Source organism: Triturus cristatus, chromosome 10, assembly GCF_964204655.1.
Source record: "Triturus cristatus chromosome 10, aTriCri1.1, whole genome shotgun sequence".
NCBI classification, from domain to species: domain Eukaryota; kingdom Metazoa; phylum Chordata; class Amphibia; order Caudata; family Salamandridae; genus Triturus; species Triturus cristatus.
The window spans coordinates 999,148,443-999,161,306 of record NC_140593.1 but is presented as its reverse complement, the minus strand read 5'-3'; the positions used below and the strand labels follow the sequence as shown (position 1 = coordinate 999,161,306).

General features: G+C 43.8%; 1 protein-coding gene across 1 annotated transcript in view; it reads right to left on the bottom strand.

Annotated features, from left to right (window-relative positions):
* Positions 1–12,864, bottom strand: part of SLC5A10 (solute carrier family 5 member 10) — a 681,053-nt gene that overhangs the window by 194,063 nt on the left and 474,126 nt on the right. The window lies entirely within an intron of this gene.

The following is a 12,864-nucleotide window of genomic DNA, read 5'->3' as shown; positions in this document are numbered from 1 at the left end:
ACTGAGATGGATATTCCTATTTTGGATTCTTCTCTAGTTTTAGCATTACCATCAGAAATTGGAGAATCTTCTTTTACCACCCAACTCTATGTTGGCCACTTGGGCCACATCATGGGGTTTACAATTTCTTGGGTGCAAGACAAAAGGGTCTATTACGATGGCGGGCGGACAAAGTCTGCCCGCCATCGTTTCGGAAAATGGGACCGCCCGCTAGGTGCGCGGCGGACCGGCAAATCCAATTAGGATGCGCCGCCACACTGGCAGGCGCATCCGGCATTTTAAATATTGCGGCGGGCGGTGCTTTCAGCAGCACCCGCCGCAATCTTAAAAAAGCATTTGTGAATTTGCATGCATAACGTGGCAGGCACCACGCGGTGCCTGCCACGTTATGCATGCAAATGCAGGGGGGTGCCATAGGTACCCCCCATGTGCACCCCCACCCCCCTGACACCTTGGGGGCCCGCAATGGGCCCCCACATGCAGACTCCGCATGCCTTTCCATGGCAGCAACGCCGCCATGGAAAGGCACTTTACCGCCTGCATCTTGATATGGATAGCGGTGTCTTGCAGACACCGCCACCATATCATTCCCCTTTTCCGCCCGTTCTCCTGTTAGACCGGCAGAAACCCGGAAATGGGAGGCGGGCAGTGAATAATGGTGGGCAGATCGCCACCACCATACGGGCGGTGGCGATCCGCCCGCCTTTATAATAGACCCCATAGTGACCATTCTGAGTTTTCTAGAAAAATGAGTATAGCATACAAATGTTGGTGCTTTCTGCATCAAAATCAATATGCCCAATTCATTGCCAGGCCTTTTTCCCTTGTTAAATTCCAGAAGGTTTAACCTGCCAAAACCTAATCTGGTGGTTGCAGATTTTATCACACCTGGTAATTGCCGGGTGTGGTAAAGCTTACACCACTTGGAATTGCAATCTCTGCACAAACTGTTGTTTGTGGGGCACTCGTGATCAAGGTATCAGACATCAAAGCAAATAAAAAAGGCCAAAACCCAATGGCATTTGTGCAAAGGCTTGCAGCGTAGAGGGAACAGCATTCCAGGCAATCATGGCAACTGCTTGATGAAACCTATTAGCAAAATGTTTGTATGAGAAAAGTAATATATTTTCATAGCCCTATTACCAACTCATAAAATAATGAAACAGTACAGATCGGATGAACATATTAAAAATATAAGATAATTGCCATGAACTTAAAGATTTTAAATTTTGATTTCATTTGAAAGTGTGATTGTTGATATTACTAAGTGTGGGTACGCAAGTTGGTCTCTAGCCACAAAGCAGGGTGCTTAACAAGTTAAGCCAGGCCTTGCATCTACATGCTAGGGCAGGATAACACACAATTGTGATCTTTACAACCCTTGCTATGATTAAACTTGACTTTTGGTCAGTGCTTAATTTGAGCCGGTGGTTTCCGGTGCTCGGCACCGGCACTTAATTGACAGCACCGGCACTTATGACAGTCTGCCACATGATTACCTGTCGCCCACACTAATCTCATAGCTTTGGGGGCCTGTAATAGTTTGAATTGTCACACTTGTAGGAGAGTGATGGTTAGAAAATGGTTTAGTAGTGTCATAGGCAGAGGTGGCAGGGGCAATGGGTGGTGTAGGCTGCAGTGGCCTGCTGATGAGGGCCCTGGCACTTAATGTTTTACAAATTAAGCACTGCTTTTTGTCTTGCTGAGCTCATGTTGGTGGCCTCTCAGTGAAGTAAAGGGATTTCTATTAAATCAGCCACCAATACTTGAGTCTCATTAATCTGGAAATGGTGCACAATTATACTGCTGACAAATTGGCTCATTAAAAAAGAGGAACTGGATGTAGACAATGGGCACTGCTGAATTAAAAAAGAAATAAAAGAACAATGCTGAGCCAGTGAGCAACACTTGAGTTAGACACCGAGCAACACTGGAGTAAGAAATTTTTTTAGCTCTTCTTCTTTTTTGTTTTTGTTTTTTTGTCCTCATTACCCAGGTGTATACCAGTCAAAAACCCATGATCACTTTCCGGAGGCGCCTCTAGTGATCTTTTGACAACCTGGCGTGGTACCCTCTACACCTTGCCATCTGTACTCAACCATTGGTGCCTAGTCCGCTCAGTTGGCAACCTCCAGAGTTTTTGGCAGTATGGTACACTGGGCATTTTTGGAGTTAATAGCACTGCAGAAACTGTGATTGACATTGATGATGGACTGTAACAACACCACAAGCACACTGAGCAGTGCTGGGAGTAGACTGCAATGACCCTGCTGGCGCCCAGGTTAATAATGGCGTTGACTTGGAACAGTAGTGCAAACATACTGAGAAAACTGCAATTAAATATTTACAAATGCATGAGTTAGACAGTAATAGCACCGTAAACATGCTGAGCAAGCGTAATTTAACTCTGAAGAGTACCCGAGGTAATCATTTATTTGTACACAGCATGGACCGTGCTAACACTGCAACTACACTGCATATTACTGTAGGTGGAATCACGTAGTAAGTATCACCAGTATCAGGCTGCAACAACCCTGCAGATAGAGTGGGCAATAATGGAGTTAGACACTGGTGGTAGACACTGGGCAGTACTGACCTTTGATTGTGAAACACTGCAGCCACAATGAATAAAGAAAAGCTAAACACTGGGCCAAACTGGCTTAATAAAACTGAGGACCAAATGAATACAATAGAGATGTTAGACTAAAATAAAACCGCAGACAGAATGGATTATACCAGAGTAAGACCTTGAGCACTAAAGGGCCTATTATGTAATATTGAAGACCAATTTATTTATATTGGTGTTTGTTGCAAATTTGCCCTTTCTGAAGGCCACTCTGATTTTTTTTGCCTTTTAGCTGAAGCCTATTTTTGTTGCCCATAGAACTCTGCACACTTTAGTGCTGCTAGCCAGCAGTAATGTGCTTGTGCTCCCTCTTTCAGCATGTTGAAATAGGTATACATCCGATTGGCCTATTCAACTTGCATATGTCACTATCTGTAGTGACCCAGCAAACCTGTCTCCAGGTCTATAATTCTTGCATGGCTCTGCAGTTTTAAGTGCAATTTCACCCTGTTAAAATCAACATCTTTTATAAAGTGGGACTTGTAAAGGTTTACTCTTTCACATGCCTTTACGGTGGAAAAGACCAAAAGGTATTTCCCTGTAGCAAGGCGAGCTGCTCCATAGGAAAACACTGGTTTACATTAATACAACTAATATTGCTTATTTTTGTGTGGAAGTAGCTAGAAAAATCATTTAAGGAATCGTTTTATAGTTTTTCAAATTCCAATTTAATAGTAAAATCTAATTTTGTATAACTATTAAGGAAAATCTACTTTTAGAAAGTTACCTTTTCCTTGTCTAAAGTCACTGGCAACTACTCCGTACATTGTTCTCCCACCTCTGCCAGCCAGTAATTAGCAGTGAAATAGGTGTGAATGAGGTTTCAACTTGCGCCTAGGACAGGGGCAAAAGGGTTTGGATTTGGGGAGGTGTTCTTATGCCCTTGACAGGATGGCTTGCGGGCTAGGCCCAGGAACAAGATTAACTTCAAAGAGGAATACCCTGTCACAAGCAGATGTAGTTAACACCCAGGCCTGCACCCTTCTTGTGCACTCACTGTCAGGTTCCTGACAAGCGTTGCTATATCCTACTAGACTTCTGTCTCTGGGTTTCTTGGGGGTAAGGGGCTGTCTCAAACTGCAATTCGGTTTTAGGTGTGGGAGGACACTAGGATTACCATATTACACTCCTCACACATACCCCCAACCCCCAGAAATCAAGTATAGAAAAACCAGAGATAGTAACATTTGACAATGGTTTTCTTAATTTGTTTTTATGTTTGATTATTGGATTATAAATTGTATCTGATTTTGCTTCAACTTTTTATTCCACATTGAATAATCAGGTACAGACATTTATGTGAAAAGCAGAGAAAGGATGAATATTTTTCTTATATCCGATTGGACACAAAAGTGCGATCCTTCTGATAAATAACTCGGATGTAATGCAAAACGAACACAATCTATGGTCAGTTACCTGTGATATAGACTAATATTATTCACAGTTTGCGAATATTCCAACAGTACATGCCGAAACCTTTATTGCACTTGTAATGGCTATTTGTTCCCTATCTCACCCAGGCTCTCTTTTCCCCCGCCCCGTTCCCCCTTTACCCCCCATCTCTTACCTCCTCTTTCCCTCTCTACTTCCAATTGTAACCTATGTTTGACAAAATGCAAATAAAGATATTTGGAGAAAAAAAAAGATAGTGTAGCCAGAGACAGCCAGTATCTTGAAAATGCCAAAAGTGGGTAGTGTTAGTACCGGGAACACTTACTCCATTGCTTAGGGCATTCTCAGGGGTCTTTCCTGCCCACTAGTTCCTGCCAGGCATAAATGTGGCATCTCCAGGCACTTACTACAGAACACTTTCTGGCCCAGTGGAAGAACCAAAAAGGACTGGACTTGCTATATGTGACCTGAGAAGAGCCCTGAAGACTGGAATTGCTCTCCCTCTTGTTCCCATGTAAAAGAAGTGGACTCCAAGGGTCATAAGACTAACCAAGCTAGATGGAAGCAACAAGCTACAAGAGGCTTTGTCCTGCAATTGCCCAGTTGACCTGTGGCAACTCAACCTGGACTCCACTTTCCTGTTGGCCTCTGCCTACCATCCTGTGAGTCTCTAAGTGCCTCCCTTGAAGTTTTTAGTGGGGCTTTAGAAGGGTTCTCCTGTGGTGGATTGGAGCATGAAGGACTGAAGTTAGAAGGTAAAATCTTTAACTAAGGCAAACCTGGTAAGAGTATCTCACCCGCACTCCATTGGAACTTGGTGCCTCTTGGCGCTATTTCTCCTTACAACTTTAAAACATCATATCTCTGGGTACCTTTATTGGATTTTTGTCTTTTTGTTTTTTACATTTTGCAGTATTTTTCTAATTCAGTTTGGGGTATTTATTGTTTTACATTTTGACTTTATTACTGTTTTGATACTGCATAAAAACTATACACATTTCCTCTTAGTTGAGCCTGTCTTCCCTGTGCCATAGCTACCAGGGAGTTGAGTTCAGGTTTATTTAGTCATTTTAGTGGTTGACCCTGACAAGGATTGTGATTATTACTCGAGGTGGATACTAATACTCTTCAATTAATACCCCAAATTCTTATACTATTCAACTGTGTGGTATAATAATACCACAGGCAGATTGAGCAAATGTTCCTTAGACTGTGGTAACAATGTAAACAATGTAAAAGAGTTAGATACTGAACAGTACTAAAGTGCAATAAAACTGAACAGACTGGAGCTAAATCTTGAGCAATACTGACTGTAATCAAAATGCAGACAAACTGAACAACACTGAAGACTTGGAGTGAAATATGATTAGAATTATAACACTCCAAACATAGTGGGGGATACTGGTGGTAGACTGTAACAACAGTGCAAATGCTTGGAGCAACATGGACCAATACAGAGTAATGCTGAAATTAAGACCCCACTGGACTGCAGATCTACTGCTTAACACTGGGTTTAGATACTCATAGGTACTGTAAACAGTGCAGACACAGATAGCATACTGGAAGTAGACAACAGTAAGTCTCCAGACGCACTGCAATACCGAAGTTGCGCTGTCATAACATTACAGATGCACTCAGAAACAAGGGTATTCAACTGTTATGACACGGCAGACACTTTAAACAAACTTGAGTTTAACCAGTAGTAGAGTTAAATTACATTGCCGACACACTAAACAATACGGGAGTCCAGCTGCAATAGCGCCGAAAATACACTGAACATAACCATAGAGAACCACTCACAGTATTATGCAGGGTGGGCTAGAAAGCACAGCTCAGCAAGGTGGACCACAATTGTGCAAGGCGGACCACAACTGTGCAAGGTGGACCAAGAGTGGGAACCTTTGCGTACAGACCTCAAAGAAAGATGTGTGCACCCAACCTCATCCCTACACATCAATAGTGAGACTATCACCACGAAAGCAAATACACTAACACAAAAATAAAACATGACTACACGTCATACCACCATGCATCTAATGATGGGGATGGCAAATGGTTCCATGGCCATCCTCCTTGTGGACACATCTATAGGGAAAACCCACAACCAGAAGCTAGCCATGAGAGGTTCTGAGGCAGAGTACAAGGGGGGAAATGCATCAATACCATCAGAACCTCAGATGATCAGAGCAAGAAACATACCTAAGAATAATAGTTACAATTGCTCACAGAACAGATCCAAACAACTCAGGTAGATTATGGAATTTAACACAGAGAGAGGGGCTCATGGTCACATGACCTAAGCCCACATAGATAGGATCGGGTGATCCATACCATCTCCCGGGTTAAAAGCCCAGCAGAGTTAAGGGGCAGCTAAAAACATTAAATGTTGTGCCATATAAACTCACTGTAGCATAACATAACATTACACTTGAGTCACACTGAGTAAAATAGAGTTAGATCATAAACAATGTATCCCTTGGACTGTATTAATTCTGCAACTGCACAGAGCAGTACCGATGTGGCACTCTGAGTAATACTGGAGTTACATCAAACACACAAAAGGAGATGGGAGAATGCTTGCAGTAAGTCTTGCTACCAGCAATCGCTCAGGGTAGCATTCCAACCCATCATTCTTTTGCCCACCATGTCACCTCAGATTAGACCCTGCTATATGCAAATCAGTCATCGCCCTGGTCAAACAAGAACAGTCCAGCCCGATCTGCCCAGCCAGGTCCTCTCTGATGCAGAGCAGAAGCAACCCTGATTGAGGCTCCTTAGTCAGGCGTAGCTTGGCTCCAGTGGCAGCGGGAGCATGGGACCCATATCTAGGCATACCCATGACCACTTATGGCGTTACATGACCTTTTGTGTGTTTGATGTACCGCCTTAAGTGGGAAGGATATGCCCAGACGTGGGTCCCTTGCTCACTTTGCCACTGGATTCAAGCTATGCCTGGCTGATGAGCCCTTATCAGACAGAAACCGGTCCTAGATTGTTAGTGTTCCTGTTCAGTGAGGACGTGGCTTGGCAGTTTTGTCTGGGCTGCTCCCAAGAGGAGCAGGGTCATGGCTGATTTTCATAGACAGGGTCCATACTGAGGTGGCATGATGAGCCAAAGAACAATGGGTTGGGATGCGACCCAGAGCGATTGCCTGTAGTTAGACAAATTGCGAACATTCCTTTCATCACCTTTTGTGTGTTTGATGTATTGTCTTAAGTGGCAAGTGTATGCCCAGACATGGGTCCCGTGCTCACTTTGCCATTGGAACTGAGCTACCTGGCTGATGGGCCTTATCAGGACGATTCGGGTCCTAGGTTGCTTATGTTTCGGTTCAGTGAAGACCTGGCCTGGCAGTTAAGCCTGGACTTATCCCATGAGGAGCAGGGTCAAGGCTGATTTGCATATGTGGCTCCAAACGGAGCTGATGTGGTAAAAAAAAACAATGGGTTGGGAGGAGACGCCAAGCGATTGCCAGTGGCTATACAAATTGCAAGCATTCCTCCCATCACCTTTTGTGTGTTTAATACTGAAGTTAGACTGCAATAACACAAAAGAAAGAGATAGCAATTTTGAGGCATACGTTCAGCAATAGAGGAATTAGGGGGGCTTATAATTAATAAAACAAACTTTACTGAGCAACACTGAGGTGGGAACTGAGTAATAGTGTTCTTAATTGTAATAACAGCACAGAATAAAGAGTAAGAGATAGATGCTGAGCAGTACAGGACTTAGGAGGCTATTTAGACCTTGCAGGGCGAACCACCAGCTGCCTGCCTGGCACATGTCTCTGCTTCCGCCCACCCAAGGAAGGACCCGCCTGCCATTCTTGAAGATCCTTGTAGTGGCTCAGGGAAGAGCTCCCGCAGGTATGGCAGAGGAACCTTCATCAAAGCGGGCACACTTGCTATTGCAGTCAGCTTTTTTCCTTTTACAAGTGTGAATGGTTAAGTATTGTGCTGTCTCTCCCTGTCGTCTTTTCTGGGGTGTGACAATCTTCTTCCATTTAACTCCCCCTTTCTTTCATCCACCTCCTGTGTCCAAGTAGATAATGGGTACTGTGTATCAAGCTGGACAAACTATATAAACACACTGCTAAATGGTCCCTACCCAGTCAAGCTCTTACTTGAAACTAATTGGCTCCTTGGAGTGTGGTGTGAGTGAGGGAGGGGAGGGAGGGAGTATGCAATAAACTGTTCCTAGCTCCTCTTGCAGATTTAAGATGCCAATGAGGGTCTATATTGATCTTTAGTTTCAGGTGTGGCCCTAGCAGCCCCAGCAGAAAAGCCTGAAGGAAGCTGTGCAGTGCTGTACTATTGTGCATTGCAAGTACAACATTTGGGAGAGGGGTCATATGACACCCAAAGAGTTGTTGCATTTATGGAAGGTAATCTGGGAGCATTACCAGGGCTTTGTTTGGAGACGAATATCTTGGCTAATTACAAGACAATGGTATTAATTAACTACCGTCCTACAGGAGCCTATTCATAGGGCCAGTAAGACTGTAGTGATGGAACAGACATAAGGCCTGTGGGAAAAGGTGGGGTTGTGGGCCTGGAATATGGACAGTGAGACCCAGAACGGTAGGGCTTTTAATTCCAAAAAACAACAGGTATGTGGTGTTCAGGTGCAACAGGGCAATAAGGGTAGATTGTTGTTAGGGATGGAAGATTGGTTTAGAATGGGTTTCTCTTTCATTAATTTTCTGTATTACATTAATTAATATTTAATTCAAAAGAGTCAGGAAGTAGATATTTTTCCGCTGTAGTCTGAAATATCGAGTAGAGAATAAATATTGTTATACCTTAATATCGTAGCCAAAATGTCGAGGGCAAAAACGTCAAACGGTAAGTGCTAGAGTGTAAAACAGAGTTACTATTCTTAACCCTACATCAACGTAACTTGAAGATTTATGTATATCGTCATGGTAAATATACATATAGTTAGGCTACGGTATATTGATATTCCCTATTCAATATTCAGGACCCAGGCTGAGTTTTTGTATGGTCAGGCTTGTTTGTAAACAATACAACCCTATCTAACAAGTTTGAATCAGTATTTGTTCCATCTCAAATTGCTCTATTAGCTGTCCTTCCCATTAACCTGTGAAGGGTCCTCTTTTGTGTTTACTGCTGTGCGTGACATGCTAGGAAGTGCCCATTTAAAGGATAATACAGTTTCCTAGCACTGGCTAGGATTCTTTTACCTTAATTTCTCATATCTGTTCTTCTTGTTTGTACATAGCATGGGTCTTCCATTGGGCAAATCGTCCGCAAGACAATAAAGCATGCCCCAATAATGCATCGCATTCAGTTTCTCCAGTCGAGAAGAACCAGTCTCCTTCTGATGCCTGAGAAGGTTTGAAACAAAGAATGAGCAGGATCCGCAGTGACCTCAACGGCGAGAATGGAAGGGTATTCTCCGGAACCTTTTTGTCCATTGGCCAAGAGTTCCTGCTCCAGTGGCTTTAAGTGATTCATGGGTTCTTCTGAAAGAAAACTCTTACTTGGCCAGTCACAGGAATGTTTGTATCACCTCAATAGATAAAGTAAATGAAGACAAAGTTTGGCCCTGCTTCACCCACATTAGCCAAAGAGGGGTGGGGAGAGGCTTAACTTGAGCTTCTGGGACACCCGCTAAAAACCAGAATCACTCAAAGAGCGTGCATCTTGCCTAAATAAGACTAATACGGGCTGCCCTCGTGAGTATGAGAAAATATGGGGTAACTGGATCCAATATAGAGAGTCCTGAAGAAGGCCAGGGGTTATGCAGGAGGGTGGGAAAAGGGTAGTGCTTACTTGGACTGTTCTTTATAGTACACTGTCCCTATGAATATGTATATGTGGCATATCTGAGGATACAATCATTGTCTGAAACTATTGTTGTGGTTTGAACCTCTCCATACTGACTCGCTATAAGTGCTTTAAATTCTGTAAACATTGATGTATACTGAGCAACTGTTCAATGAAATGATCATTAAAAAAAATAACAATAAGACTAATAAATCAGAATAGATTGTTCAGTATGCTGTCATTTTTGTGATAAATGTATACGGTGACTCTTCTGGTGGGACTCGAACTTGCGAACCTCCGGTCTCCTTGGGACTACAGGTGACAGTGAGAGGACTTGTTTCATGCAATCCCGAAGACCCCACTTCAAATCAAAATACTGTCTCTGCGTTTGCGTTTCAGCTAATTTATTTGGAAGATTTGAGATATTTTGCATGCAGTAATGAAATGTAATTCAGCTTCTCCAGGTCTTATCAACCTCCCTTTCTCCCCTTAGCTCTACCTGCCATTATTTTATCAAGGGATCTCCTTTCGGAATTAGGAGTCAAGCCGAGTCTATGATAAGATACATTTTTACAGAGCTACCTTCGCTTCTTTGAGTCAATAATCACAAGCAAAGACACAGGATGGTGCCTTTCTCTAATGAAAGGGAAACTTTAAGCATTACCTTAGCAGACAAAGTCAGACATCTGCCACAGATGCTGGCTCATCAAACTTCCTTGTGACACGCCTGTCTCACTGTACCGTCTCTGCCTCATAAATGCTCCCAATTTTAGGAATGATAAACCAAACGACAAGCCTCTCCAACTGCTTGTCATCATTTGAAAGCTGAGCTGTTTGGTGAGTCATCAATTTGCTTCACTATTTCTTCCTGTTTAATTAAGGACACTGTTTGTTCTCTGTTGTTGCAGGTCCCCAGAAAAAGGGCCTAATTCCACACCTGCACAATTAACAATTTAAACTGCCCCGTTTTCCCTTATTTGTTGGGCAGCCTGACTTTTTGACTCTATCGTCAATGGCCCCTCTTTTCAACCTTCTGGGCTTCCTTTCCTCCAATACTGCTTTGAGCTTCCAGAAATACTATGTTTTTTTCTCTCACAACAATTCAGAAAAGCTCCGCCCTCATCCCCCTTTCTTCTCAGCACATTTCAGCATCTGAAACATTCTGTTACATTTCTCACGCTTATATACGACATTTTGCGGTTAAAAAAAACACAACAAAAACTCAAGTTCATTTTCAATGATATGTATATTCATGCCGTGGCAGTTACCACAAAATATAGGCGTAGCCATTGCTCGCCACGTGTTTACAAAGCCGACATGCTACATTACAGTAATGGTTGTTGTCCAACTAGGTGACTCTAATATTTGATCATGAGTTCACTTTCCAGAAAGAGCATTCTAGGGAACCTGTGACATTCTCACCCGTCGCGGGTAATGTTTTAAGGAAAGTCTCGAAGCAAACAGCTCACCCAGTGTAGGAATTGTCATCCTATGCATTGGGTTATATGTAGCATGAACCAACCCAGAGAGTGCTGCATGTAGCAGGGATCAGTATCATGTATAGGGCGATGAGGAGGGGCAAAGTGGGAGTGGAGGTGGCTAGTAGTCAACCAGGGTGTAGTTAAGGTATAGTTTAAGATGCTGCAAGTGGCCCAGAAATCAGAACGGTTGAGTCAACGGTTCAACTCTGAGGTGTTGTTAGGGATCACAAGGGTTGAGTCAAAGGTTCAACCCTGAGACGTTGTTGGGGATCAGAAGGGTTGAGTCAAAGGTTCAACCCTGAGACGTTGTTGGGGATCACAAGGGTTGAGTCAAAGGTTCAACCCTGAGACGTTGTTGGGGATCACAAGTGTTGAGTCGAAGGTTCAACCCTGAGACGTTGTTGGGGATCACAAGGGTTGAGTCAAAGGTTCAACCCTGAGACGTTGTTGGGGATCACAAGGGTTGAGTCAAAGGTTCAACTCTGAGACGTTGTTGGGGATCACAAGTGTTGAGTCAAAGGTTCAACCCTGAGACGTTGTTGGGCATCACAAGGGTTGAGTCAAAGGTTCAACCCTGAGACGTTGTTGGGGATCACAAGGGTTGAGTCAAAGGTTCAACCCTGAGGTGTTATTGGGGATCACAAGGGTTGAGTCAAAGGTTCAACCCTGAGGCGTTATTGGGGATCACAAGGGTTGAGTCAAAGGTTGAACCCTGAGACGTTGTTGGGATCACAAGGGTTGAGTCAAAGGTTCAACCCTGAGACGGTGTTGGGGATCACAAGGGTTGAGTCAAAGGTTCAACCCTGAGATGTTGTTGGGGATCACAAGGGTTGAGTCAAAGGTTCAACCCTGAGGTGTTATTGGGGATCGCAAGGGTTGAGTCAAAGGTTCAACCCTGAGGCGTTATTGGGGATCACAAGGGTTGAGTCAAAGATTCAACCCTGAGACGTTGTTGGGATCACAAGGGTTGAGTCAAAGGTTCAACCCTGAGACGTTGTTGGGATCACAATGGTTGAGTCAAAGGTTGAACCCTGAGACATTGTTGGGGATCACAAGGGTTGAGTCAAAGGTTGAACCCTGAGATGTTGTTGGGGATCACAAGGGTTGAGTCAAAGGTTCAACCCTGAGGTGTTATTGGGGATCACAAGGGTTGAGTCAAAGGTTCAACCCTGAGGTGTTATTGGGGATCACAAGGGTTGAGTCAAAGGTTCAACCCTGAGGCGTTGTTGGGGATCACAAGGGCTGAGTCAAAGGTTCAACCCTGAGGCGTTATTGGGGATCACAAGGGTTGAGTCAAAGGTTCAACCCTGAGACGTTGTTGGGATCACAAGGGTTGAGTCAAAGGTTCAACCCTGAGGCGTTATTGGGGATCACAAGGGTTGAGTCAAAGGTTCAACCCTGAGATGTTGTTGGGGATCACAAGGGTTGAGTCAAAGGTTCAACCCTGAGGTGTTATTGGGGATCACAAGGGTTGAGTCAAAGGTTCAACCCTGAGGCGTTATTGGGGATCACAAGGGTTGAGTCAAAGGTTCAACCCTGAGACGTTGTTGGGATCACAAGGGTTGAGTCAAAGGT